Source organism: Puma concolor, chromosome D1 (assembly GCF_028749965.1).
Source record: "Puma concolor isolate L17-30 chromosome D1, mPumCon1.1.hap2, whole genome shotgun sequence".
NCBI classification, from domain to species: Eukaryota; Metazoa; Chordata; class Mammalia; order Carnivora; family Felidae; genus Puma; species Puma concolor.
This window is the reverse complement of record NC_141676.1, coordinates 86,666,742-86,679,432: the sequence shown is the minus strand read 5'-3', so window position 1 is coordinate 86,679,432 and position 12,691 is coordinate 86,666,742.

Here is a 12,691-nt window from a genome sequence, read left to right as displayed (position 1 = left end):
TCTTTGGTCTTCTTTTCCTATTTAAGAGTAAGCAACAATAGACTGGCTGGCATCTGTGTTTTCCAGTGGAGTTTATTTACTAGTGGACGCTTTAAAAATTATTAGGCAAGGAATGGCCTTGGAACCATTTCCTCCAAATGTCAGTATTGTAGGTCTGTTTGTCTTGAGTCACTCAGGTTCCCAAAAAAGGCCTCCATTCACCCACCAGGATGGTAAAATCCTGTTTTCCAATATTCTAAAGGTGACCAGTGGGTTTTACCATTCAGGATGGAGATCCACAACCTCTCTATTTTCACCAGGGTACTTCAACTGTCTCTTGTTCTTCTTCAATTGCTTCAAAAAAGTTAATTTCTTATTCACGGGATATAGGAGAAGCAGAATGAAGTGAGGGTGTGTCTAATACAGGCTTTCAATTCATCCCTTCAAATTTCTGCCTTTTGAAGTACCCTGTAGCTGTCATTCCTGGGCTGTCCTGGGTTCAGTGGTATAAACCCACATAGTTCTATTTATACATCCTCTGCAGATGCCTTATACCTCTGTTTTATTGTTGTTGTTGTTGTTGTTGTTGTTGTTGTTGTTGTCGTGTGTGTGTGTTTTACTAAATCAGTTGCCACTCTTCCTTTTCTTTTCAAAGAAAAACCCACTCTCACCCATTATTATTTTTTCTTCCAACTTTTTGCCCTTGGGGTTTGCACCTTTTTCATCCTTTGCTATCATTTTCATGAGATTTGAGAAGACACTGAAGACCAAGATGGCAGCCAGCTCTCCATGATGAACTGAACACTAGTTCATACACTTGGTACCATAAAGCAAAAAAGATTACAAACAAAATTCTCAAAACACCTGGAACAAAAATCTGTTTTTCCAATATAAAGCTAAAATCCTTCATAAATGGAAGTAACTAAAATAGGAGCTAATGTTGCTGATGTACATATCAAAGACTTGGACATTTATAATCTCATTTATTTGTTTCACTCCCATATGAAGTAACATAGAGACGGGGTTAATTAGCTCCATTTTCCAGGTAGGGAAATAAGAAGACGTTGCAATTTATTTTTTTAAGTTTTAATTTATTCATTCATTTTAAATCATCTCTATTTCCAAAGTGGGGCTGGAACTCACAATCCTGAGATCAAGAGTCACATACTATTCCAACTGAGCCAGCCAGGGCACCTGAAGGTGCCCCTGAAATTTACATATATATTTCAAAAGACCCAGAGGGAAGAAGCCAAGACTAAAATCCACATATTCTAACTTAAGTCTTAAGTGATCAGTTAATTCCAACAATGAGTACTCCTTTCAATCATTATTATTGTTCTTGTTGTTGTTACTAATTACATAAGTATCGCCCTGGTTCACTTACAGCTCAGAAACTGGCTAGATTTATTCAAGATAATATATTGTCTAATTTCACATTATCATAAAGCCTTCCACTTAGATATGCTTGATCAAATTTTAGCGAGGTATTGAAGAAAATGGCATACAATTTTCACCTATATATGCGTTTTTTTTTCCCCAGGACAACTTTCAAGAAAGAGCTGAAATATTCTAGCTAGTGGAGAAAAAAGTCACAGGATGCCCACACCACGTGTAAGTGGACATGCATGGCCAAACGTCCATGCCTACCCAGAGCACTGTCCACCATCTTCTCCCCAGATTTTGTCTCCCTTTCTCTCTCTGTCCTTTCTCCCCACATTTCGTTTCCTGTCTTCCTTTCCTCCCTGTGTGAAGGGGCTGGGATGCTCCCTGCACTCTCCTCTGGATGAAAAGGCTACTCTTCTCTCCTTGACATCATGTTAGTCTGTGAATAAACATCTATTGATTTGCATTTGGGGGAAGAAAAAGAGAAAGGGGGGGTGAAGAAAAAGAAAAACACACAGCCATACATTCCCTGACTACATGGCTACCAAGGGGGACATGGTCAGGCAATGGCAAAGAATTTTAACTGTGTCTCTTTCTCTTTCTGCCTCCCAACTCCTCCAGCCTCTCCATCACACCAGCTGCTGTTTTCCCCCCACCCAGCCCAGGCCCACTTGCTGAGAGGCGTCCAGCACAGAGACAACATCTCAGTCTTCACCCCTCCCCCACTCATATGCTCAGACATTGCTGACACTGACCCTTTGTGTGAGACTGGAGACCCAAAGAAGTGTTCTTGCAGTATAGGAGCTCAGGAGAGGCAGGAGAGCCTATTAGCATAGGCTGGCCCCAGAGACTACATGACAGTGACTTCAGGGTTGTGCCTGCTGCTCTAACTGATTTTAAAATAAAGTTCAGGTAATTAAAAAGTATACAACTAGGGATCATACACTTAGGTTACGATCTAGGTTCTAACATTTTCTAGCCATGAGGTACTTAATTCCATATTCGACTTTTTCCAGAGACCAACATTCAATGCATAAGCAATACACACATTCTTTAAAGGATTATACCAAGAATCCATTCAAAAACTGCACAGAGATGCAGGTACAAGTTTGTCACCTCTGGGAGCTGGGAGTATCACATACTCTACGTGGTAAAGTGGCTGAGGAACCTAATTTTCCATGTGTCTTTCTACATCGAAAATGGAGTCACAATCTAATTGAGGGCCATGTTAGCTTATTTTCAAGTAACATTTACTGAGTATTTAATTGCTGAACACCCACTGTACACATGAGGAACTGGGTTTGAATGGAAGACTGTAGAAAACATCATGGCCCTGCCCTCCTGCTCTACATTTCCCAGGGAAGGGAGGGAGCAAATCAGGGATGAATGGGAAAACCCTCAGAAAACATAACCAGTCCTAAAAATGCCCCATAGTATTGTTGTTGGGAACGATATTAAATTCACTAGGCCTGGCCAAATCTGTGTGTTTTCCTAAAAATGCACCTACTATTAGCCAAAGATATTGGGTCCATTTAAATGAAATCAGCAGGCACAGTATTTTAAATAATCCCTGTTTTGGTTCAGTCCACATGCACACCTTTTAAAATGGAAACACTGGACCGAGTAGTAATGACAGGGAAAAAAAAACCAACTCAAGCTCCATCTATTTGGATGGGAAATTGTGGATAGCTCAAGACTGAAATGAATCTGATTTCTCTCCTCAGCAGAGGGTTGACTTACTTTACAGCAGAACTGCAGCATTTATATGAAGATGCCCTCCTGCAAAATTAGATTCTTCAAGCTTCACTAGGTACCTGTGTTTGACACACTTGCTTCTGCTTTCAGTATTTCCTTGAAGGATGTAAGAGCCTCAGAGGCTCCAAAGTTCAGTTAAACTAAAGGCTCACATGTTTGGATGCTAACCTAAAGATACCCCTACTCAGAAGACTATACTATTGAAGTGCAATTGTCAGAAGGGGAAGTGTGGATCAATTTTTCTTTCTTTCGTTCTTTCTTTCTTTCTTTCTTTCTCTCTCTCCTCTTTTGTTTCTGAAGGGCACACTGAGTAGTCCCTGGAATGAACTTTTGTCCCCCAAAATTTTGTCATATCATGCCTGGACACAAAAGCTGATATAAAATGAGAGATCAGAATCTGTGGACTTCGTTCACATAGAGCAGAATTTTGAGTGGACGTGCTCTCCTTTTATTATTTTCAACAGAAACTGTGTGTCTCTCATTACTTCCAACACAAACACAGGTTTTGAATTCTCCAGGAAAATTGGGCCTATGGCCCCAGCCACCCTGGAGCAAGAAGAATGATCAATTGATGAATATTGGCCTCCTTTCCAAATGAATCTCTTGTTGCCTGACATCAATATTTCCAGAGCCTCACTTAAATTCATACGTTCTTATCAGAAATGTGTGGCTGGAGAAAATAACTTCATTAATATTGTGGCAAAACACCATTATGGACGCTGAGGGACTCTGTTTGTTGCAGCTAAATCTGTACACAGAAAGACCTCTGCATAGTGTCCCCATGTTCCCAAGAAGCTACCATGGACTCCTCAAGGTCACTTAGGGAATAACTCACGAACCATATTACCACTTGTCCCTTTAGGAGCCACCTACCATTACAGCCTGGCCTTAGAGGTTTCTAAAGTCCTAAAAAGAGAATTTCCCACCAACATGTGACAGCAATTTAGGTGGAACTCAGCCAGTGGGGCTTTTTGCCAGAAGCTGCCAGTGACAAGTTTTGGACCTAAGGGATACAGACCTGGACACAACAGACAACAAAGGGTCCAGCAATGCCAAAGGGCCCTCTTGCTCCTGAGTGTCTCAGCCTTCACCTTTTTGCCACCACCTTAGAGCACAGGACCTCCTAATGCCAGTGCTCTGATCTCTGACAACAAAGAGGAAATATTTCTTCCACTGGAATTTTCATTAAATAAAGATAACCTCTCTAACTGCCTCCCATGAAGAAGGCCCAAGACCTGATCCACAGTTTCCAATGCCTTTCTTTTGGAATAGCATATGGCAGCCTGAGGGCTGGATCTGACCTTCAAACACATTTTCTACATCCAGCAGTACTTTTTAAATGGAATATGTTGCCAGTATTTAAACATCTGCTCATGCAGATTTTCAGTTACTCTTGAAAAATGAGAAGACCTGGTCATGCTGATTCTTCATTCTGTCTGAATGCTCTAGCTGCCCCTGTATAAAGGGAAGCATCCTCCATCTTGCTGCCTCACCAGACCTACTGCATTTATCTACACGGCTTCCCTGGGCCCACAGGCCTCAGGCCTCATCTGCTCCTATGGAATAAATTTCCAGTCTCTCTCTCTCTCTCTCCCTCTTACTCTCGCTCTCTCTCCCTCCTCCCTTTTTCTCTCACCCTCCTTCTATAATTATTATAAGCTAACAAGCAGAGAATGCCTTTATCTTGACCCAAGAAAACACCACCAGAGGCTTAGAAATGATCAAACTTTCCCCCCAAGTAAGATAAATAGTAAAGAGCTCATTTTGCAAGGGCTCAACATTACCCATCTGGATATCTCAGTATGCTGTTCATGATGCTTTCATTACATTTCTATAATAAGTTGCAGATAATACTGTCCTCCCAAGAGGGATGTTCATGTTCCAGAAAACTTGGAAAACGAGACGGGGGAGGTGAAAAGTCATGTGTGACCTTCACAGGCACACACAGATAGAGAAACCAGCATAAAATGAAAAGAACAGCTTCCATTACTCGTTCAGGGCAGGTCAGCTGGGCTTTCATAACAGGCAGGGGAAGGAAGAAGTCCCCAGAAAGGGTCTGCTTAGTGATACTCAAATCATTTTCCAGGACGTAGATGCAAAAATAAAAGAGCAAAATTCTTTAGTGATGTATTCAGGCAGGAGAGAAACTGTTTGAAATACCACCATCACCACACACACACACACACACACACACAGGAAAAAAACAGCTTATTTTCTATGATTCTTCATCTCATTTCTTAAGCAGAAATTTTGTCAGAGGGACTCTCAAATTTGAGTTATGGTTTAAGGGAAAGTCCCCATTGCCCCCCAAGGATGGAAATAAATAAGGTGGGGAAGGAGTGGAGGGTAGTGAAGCAGCTGGTTCCACAGAATGAAAGTGAGCACAGTAAGGTACAGATTTTGGCTTTGGGAGAACAGGGCATTTGGAAGCAAGAAGTCAAGCTGAGTGAGCACATGGTAGAAGCCATGGAGCACCTAATTGGCAAGGAACTCATTTGAGTCACGAGTCCTCAGAAGTTCCCAACAGCACAGACATGGAAATAGTCATCTGGTGATGATGTGTGTAACATCTTGGGGTTCTTTTATTGTTGGATGGTGAAAGGGATCACGGGCAGCTTCCTTATCTTGGGCAAGCTCCTTGCTTTGTGGTGCTTTCATTGGAAAAAGGTATCCTATCACAGCTTGTGATGTCAGCAACTGGAACACCAGGAAATGGGAAATCCACATTGGGTGCCATGATCACCACATTTGCTTCTTGCATCTCTGGGGTTAGGGCTTTCTCAGTATTGCTGTTCTGATCCCCAGTCTTCGTCTTCAGAGAGTTCTCAGTAAATGTGTACGGAATGAATGCATAAATGCAGGCATGAATGAATGAGCATGCTAGGCTTCATATAAAACCACTTTTGCATCATAAGCCATAGATCATACTCAGAGAGGCAAAATGCAGATGGCAAAGAGATTTTGGAATTAGGTCTGGTTGGAATCTACCTGTGTGTCCTTAGACAAACATCTTCCCCTCTCTGAGTCTCTATTTCCTTACCTGGTGAATTAAGATAACAATGTCCATCTGGGTAGGTGGCCATGAAGATTAGTGAGAGAAAGTCTGTAAATCATTTAGCCCAGTGCTTAAGAACTCAATAAATGGCAACTGTTGTCATTACTGGCCCTGCAACAACCTGGCTTATTGATTTCTAGAAAGTCTCAATCTCAGGCCAATCCTACAGATTCCCAGTTGGAAATTTCCTGGCTCATATGCCAGATGGAAACTACTCCTCTCCCACACAGTGACCTTGAGCAGATTGCTTCCCAGGATTTCACTTCTGGAACTCTTCATCAAGCTCTTTCTCCAAACTGTCATGCTGATGAGAAGTTTCTCCTCCAGAGCCTGGGTTTGAATAAAGCCACAAGGTGACTGCTCTTCCAGTTCTCTTGACTGAACTTTAGATTCTTCCCTCTTTTATTTCTTGATTTGTCTTTTCCAGCTTCTTACCTACTTGTCTCCTTGAGTCCCTGTGCTCTTTTCTTAGCGTGTTCCCTGTGGCATTCCCTAGGGCACTTTTTACTTGACTGTATGTTGTCTGGTGTTTCTCATTGTCCTGTTTTAATCATTAAGCATCAGAAACAAGGAAACTCATGTTTAAGACAATTACAAATAATTTTGTTTCAGTCAAGTAAAATTACACTTAAAATATGTATGCAATAGAGAGCTAGGCCATTTTATGCATAACTATGGGTTTGATTTCTTCTTTCAAGCTCTCAAATAAATAGATGGCCCAGCAATCAACATCGCAGAGATGGAAGATCTTCATGGAAACAACCAAGCAGACCTGGATTCAGGATCTGGCTCTGACATGTGGTATCTCCAGGCAGGGTGCCACACCTCTCCCATCTTCAGTTTCCTCATCTGCAAAATGGACATAAGCAAAGTAGCTATTTCCCCACACCACTGAGACAATGAATGACAAAATGTGTTCAACACTGAACACAATGCCTGGCATATAGAAAATACCCAGTTGATGGAACCATCATTATAAGGGAATCCAACTATCATTCACTGAGCAATTCTTGTACTAAACCGTATACTAGGCACTTGGGATACAATGGAAAACAATACCAAGCAGAGACTCTGGCCTCTCGAGTTTAAAATCTAGAGGGAGGGGCGCCTGGGTGGCGCAGTCCGTTAAGCGTCCGACTTCAGCCAGGTCACGATCTCGCGGTCCGTGAGTTCGAGCCCCGCCTCGGCTCTGGGCTGATGGCTCGGAGCCTGGAGCCTGTTTCCGATTCTGTGTCTCCCTCTCTCTCTGCCCCTCCCCCGTTCATGCTCTGTCTCTCTCTGTCCCAAAAAATAAAATAAAAAACGTTGAAAAAAAAATTAAAAAAAAATAATAAAAAATAAAAAAAATAAAATCTAGAGGGAGGCAAGGACTTTTGTCAAATAATCACATACTTGGATGTCAATTACAATTGGTATGATTGCCTTGAAATGGAGATATCTTGTATTAAGAGAGGAGAAATGGGAAGTGTGACCTAGTTAAACAGGTCAGGGAAGGCTTCCCTGGGGAGAAGATATTTCATCTGAGATCTGAAGAAGGAGAAGTTAATTAAATCTGGTGAGAGAGGAGTATACCAAGTAGAGGAAACAGCACATGTGGGAAATGACAATGAACATTTAAGGAACTAAAAGAAGGTGCAGATAGATAGAGGATAGGGAATGAGTGGACAGAGGAGGCTGGAAGAGGAAAGGAAGGCCAAATCATGCAGAGATCAACAGAGTCTTCAAAGCAGCTTTGTTTCATCCCATTGCTGATGGGGAGTTTTGCAAGAGATCTCAGGTGGGGGAAGGGAACATACATTGCCACACTGCAGGCAGCATCCAGATTGGACTGGAAGGGAGCCAACATGGTGTGGCCGTTTGGAAGTGCACCACAGCCATCCAGGCAGGAATGAGAAGAGCTTTCTCAAAAGTATTAGTCAATTGTGACAGATATGAATGCCTCTGGATAGACCATAGAGATTTTTAGGGGATATAATCTGCAGGATTTGGTGGAGATGGGAATAAAGTAAACAGAGTTTTCAAGACTCATACCTTTGTTCTTAGTTTGGTTTCTGGATGGACATAATGCCAATAACTGAGAAAAGATTTACTGGATTTGGACCCAACTTAAGACAGCAGTTATGGACTCAGTTGGGAAAGTAGTGTAGCAGCTAACAGTTCTAGAGTTGGAAACCTGGGTTCTAACCTCTTATCTACTGCTTGCAAGTCTGAAACTCTCGAAGCTCCATTTCATTAATGATCCCCACCTATCTTGTAGAATTGGTATGAAGATCAAATGAGATAACTGACATACAGCTATTATCACAGTGCCTGGCACATAGTATAACTCAATACTTGGTTTCTAATAGGATTATCTGGGGGTATGTTGAATCACAAATACATTTGAGATATCCAAATGGAGACATCAAGTCAGAAATTAAACATACAAACCTGCATCTGAGATGAGAGTTTTTGACTAAGATAAAGATTTGTGAGCTTAGTGTAGGTAGTAATTAGTGGAGTCATCTTTCCTTCTCTCTGAATTTCTTCAGGTTTATGTAATAGAAACTTCTGCCTCCTCAGAAAAAGTATTAGAGAAGAAGCGGCTGTTTTTGCTTCACCTCTCACTGTTTTGTTTTTCTCCCCTTACAAGAATAAGATTGACTTATCTGACCTATCTGATCAGAAAGATGACAAAGGTCTGACATGTCTGTGTCCTTGATTCTTTGCTAAGCAGGATTAATGTGTTACCAGGCTCTGTGCATTCATATTCTCTCTCTCTCTCTCCCTCTCCCCTTCTCTCTCTCCATCTCCCTCTCTCCCTCTCCCTTCCTCCCCACTTCCTTCCCTCCCTCCGCCTCCCTTTTTCCCCTTAAAAGGACTATCTGTAGTTCATATGTGTTTTCCTTTCTGTTCCATCCACCTCTATATGGTAAGCTCCCTGTCAGGTCCTGTCTCTGCAGGGGAAGGCCTACAGCTACAGTTGACAAATTATCCTGCCTGTGGCTGAGTGAATAAAACCAATTGGGAGAAAGAAGGGTATTAAGTGAGAATCTCATTTTGGACTTGAATCAAGATCACATTCTGCAATTCAGCTTTCCCCATAATAAAATTGATAGTTTGATGCCTGCTTGACTTTGTGTTTCTCAGTTGGCTCGGACCTTGGTAGGGGAAGAGAAATTATCAATTGTGCCTTTTAAATCCCACCAGTAATTGAAGCAATCGCTGATGTCAGTGGGATAATCTCAGGAAAAATGTACAGGAATAAGAGGATCTAGAACTGAGTCTTAACCCTTTTTAATGTTCTGACTAAAGAAGGACTAGTCAAGGACAAGGGAAGGGGAGTGATATTAAGACAGAAATGTGTTACACAATCCAAAAGAAGAAAGTCTGAGGAAGGAGGGAATAACAATGCAGAAGTTACCAAGAAGTTGGATAAGATGAATGTTAAAAATTTTCTATTAGAGGGGCGCCTGGGTGGCGCAGTCGGTTAAGCGTCCGACTTCAGCCAGGTCACGATCTCGCGGTCCGTGAGTTCGAGCCCCGCGTCAGGCTCTGGGCTGATGGCTCAGAGCCTGGAGCCTGTTTCCGATTCTGTGTCTCCCTCTCTCTCTGCCCCTCCCCCGTTCATGCTCTGTCTCTCTCTGTCCCAAAAATAAATAAAAACGTTGAATAAAAAAATTTAAAAAAATTTTCTATTAGATTATTGTCAGGGAGGTCTTGGTAAAAAAAAAAAAAAAAAAAAAAAATATATATATATATATATATATATATATATATAGTCAGAAGGAGGGACAGAAGCCCAAATGCTGTAGGTTGGGAGATGACTGGAAGGTGAGGAAAAGGAGAAAGTTCAGATGGCAACTTTTCAAGAAATTAAGCTCTAGAAAAGCAGAGAAAGAGTGGTAATTTATCTCTCTAAAAACCAAATCTAGATCTCTGTTCCAAGGAATCCCTAGTATGCATTTCACAGCTGATTTGGAAAAACTTGGCTCTGTGTATTAATTCCCCCACACCCACTACCATGCCAGACTCCCCTCTTAATCATGGATGCATAGGCACACTGCTCACAGACATTTTTTTCCCTTCAGACCTGTGATGAAACACAATCTCTTATATAAATTGAATATCCTAATTCAATTGATTCATTTGACCATGAGGTCCATCCCAATGAGTCCTCTACCAGAAAATATGAATTGGGTCATTGTGTTTTCCTGGCAAGGATCATCAGGAGTCATCCCTTCCTTGCAGGGATATTATAGCACCTCGAGTATTTTGTTTTGTTATATTACCTATCACAAGGTACAGTAATTATTTCTTTACCTATCTATAACCATCCTCAGCTGGTAAATTTCTCTAGGGCAGGGATTTAATCATTTTTACTTGTATTACATAGTAGCAACTCAATAAGTGATTGTAAAATAACAGAGAAACAGGCAGCATTCTTCCCCATGCTTGTGGTGATGTCTGTTGACCAAACTGGATTTCTGTGTTGGAGACAGACCAGAGGAGACTGAGGAGACATAATGACTAGATGCAATATGGTATCCTGGATGGGATTCTGGAACAGAAGAAAGAAATTAGTGGGGAAACTGGTAAATGCCCTTAAAGCACCCAGCCTGAGGCACTGAGCCCTACGACTTGTACCCAAGACTCTCACTTCTTAGAAACAGTTGAGAGATGTGTAATCTCTTCCTCCAAAGCAGTCCAACAGAAAAGTGTGGAAAGGTCAAATGATATCTGAGACATTCTTACATCTTTTTACTAAACAAGTTAGTCTTCTTAAAAAAAAATTTAAGAGAAAGGTGGCTACCTCCTTTGTAGGACCCCCACCCAGTTTTCCTTCCCACAGGATTGCTTAAATGTGGGGAGAGTTCTGCTTGCAGGATGTGTAAGGAGCTCGATCACAACTTATTCTACTTAGTTCCATCTGTAGTATTTTGTTCTCATGCCTGAAGGCTTCCAGGAGAGCATATTTAACAATCACGTGGCAATGAATATTAAATAAAATATCTCTAGCTTTGTCCCTTTATTATAAGGGAATATGGATCTTCCATACCCCTATAAAAAATGAAGATTTTCCAAGAAACTACTTGCATCTGCAAAAGAATGGTGAAGTCTGTAGCAAAAGTATACAAACCAATCATAGGGAACGGCAGATTCTGAAATCTTTAGGTTGTACAAAGAAGTAATAAAATCATCTGTGACATTCTGAGGTTACTAAAGTGTATGATTATAGTTGACTGCAAGTTTAAATAGCTTGGGCAATATGCCATAGAAGACAATAATAACAACAATGGCAGTGACAAGAGCATTTAGCATTTGCTTACCACTTAAGAGTGAGGCACTGTGCAAAGCACAGGGTATTATGTCATTTCATCCCCTTAGCAACACTGTGGGTTGCTCCACTATTTTCTTCATTTTACAGATGAAGACACAGAGGATTAAAGAAGCTGAGTAACTTGCCCAAGGCTATTACTCAAGTAAGAGATAGCCAGAGTTTGAACGCAGATATTCTGCCCCTAGAGTTCACAATCTTAGCCACTTTACAGTATCACATTTGGATTTGTAAATGCTGACACACAATTCCAGTTCTATAGTCCATTATAGGAAAGGCAAGGAGCATATAGGCAGTGGGAGCACATTTTTTATGTGACTCACTAAGATTCTATAGAGACATTGTCAACTTGAGTCTTCTCTGCAGTTTGACCATATAATTATTACCTGCTTCTCAAGTAATAATCAAGTTTACAAAATTATTTTTAACCAAAAAGTATTTCAAATGTACAGAAAAACAGAAACATTATAAGATGCACTCTTGTATAATTTTTTTAAATCTGTGCATGTCAATGCAGGGACTCCTCTCCATGACTTCTCCTCTTCCTCTTTTGTGCCACCCATGGTTGACAACATCTCTGGAACCTTATTGTCAGAAATTCCACTGTGAAAAATCCCAACACCCACTTGACCCTTGACTTATTCCCACAGAGTCTGAACCATTCCAGTTCAACATGTATTTGTTAGTCTAGACAATGCCACCCCAAATCCTTTTTTGGAAAGAGTTATCATAGAAAATAAATTATATATTAACATTTGTCAGGAACATGCTAAATAGTAGGAATACGAAGATGATAATCCCTGCTCTCTGATAACAAATTGATGCACTAATTAACATTAATAACTTAATTGGTAATAATAGCTTAAAGCATTACCCCATCTAATTTAGATGTTATCATCTTCATGTTGTCCTTCAATGATCACACTCAAAGGAATAACTTGTGGTGTGGATTTCAGCACATGTGGTAGATTACAGTGGAGTGGAGGACAGAAGATAGGGAGGAACACTCTAATTCCAATTCATCAAAGTATGTATGAATGAAGGAGTCTTTGGGAATCTCCTCACATCCTCTTTTTATGTGGTTTCTCTAATTGAGTAGGTGCTGGGTGCCAAAGGAAATCATATGTTCATGGTAAAACCCATGCATCTCATACAGTTTACTTAGAAATATATCTGAACCTTAAAAGGAATCTTTTTTTAAT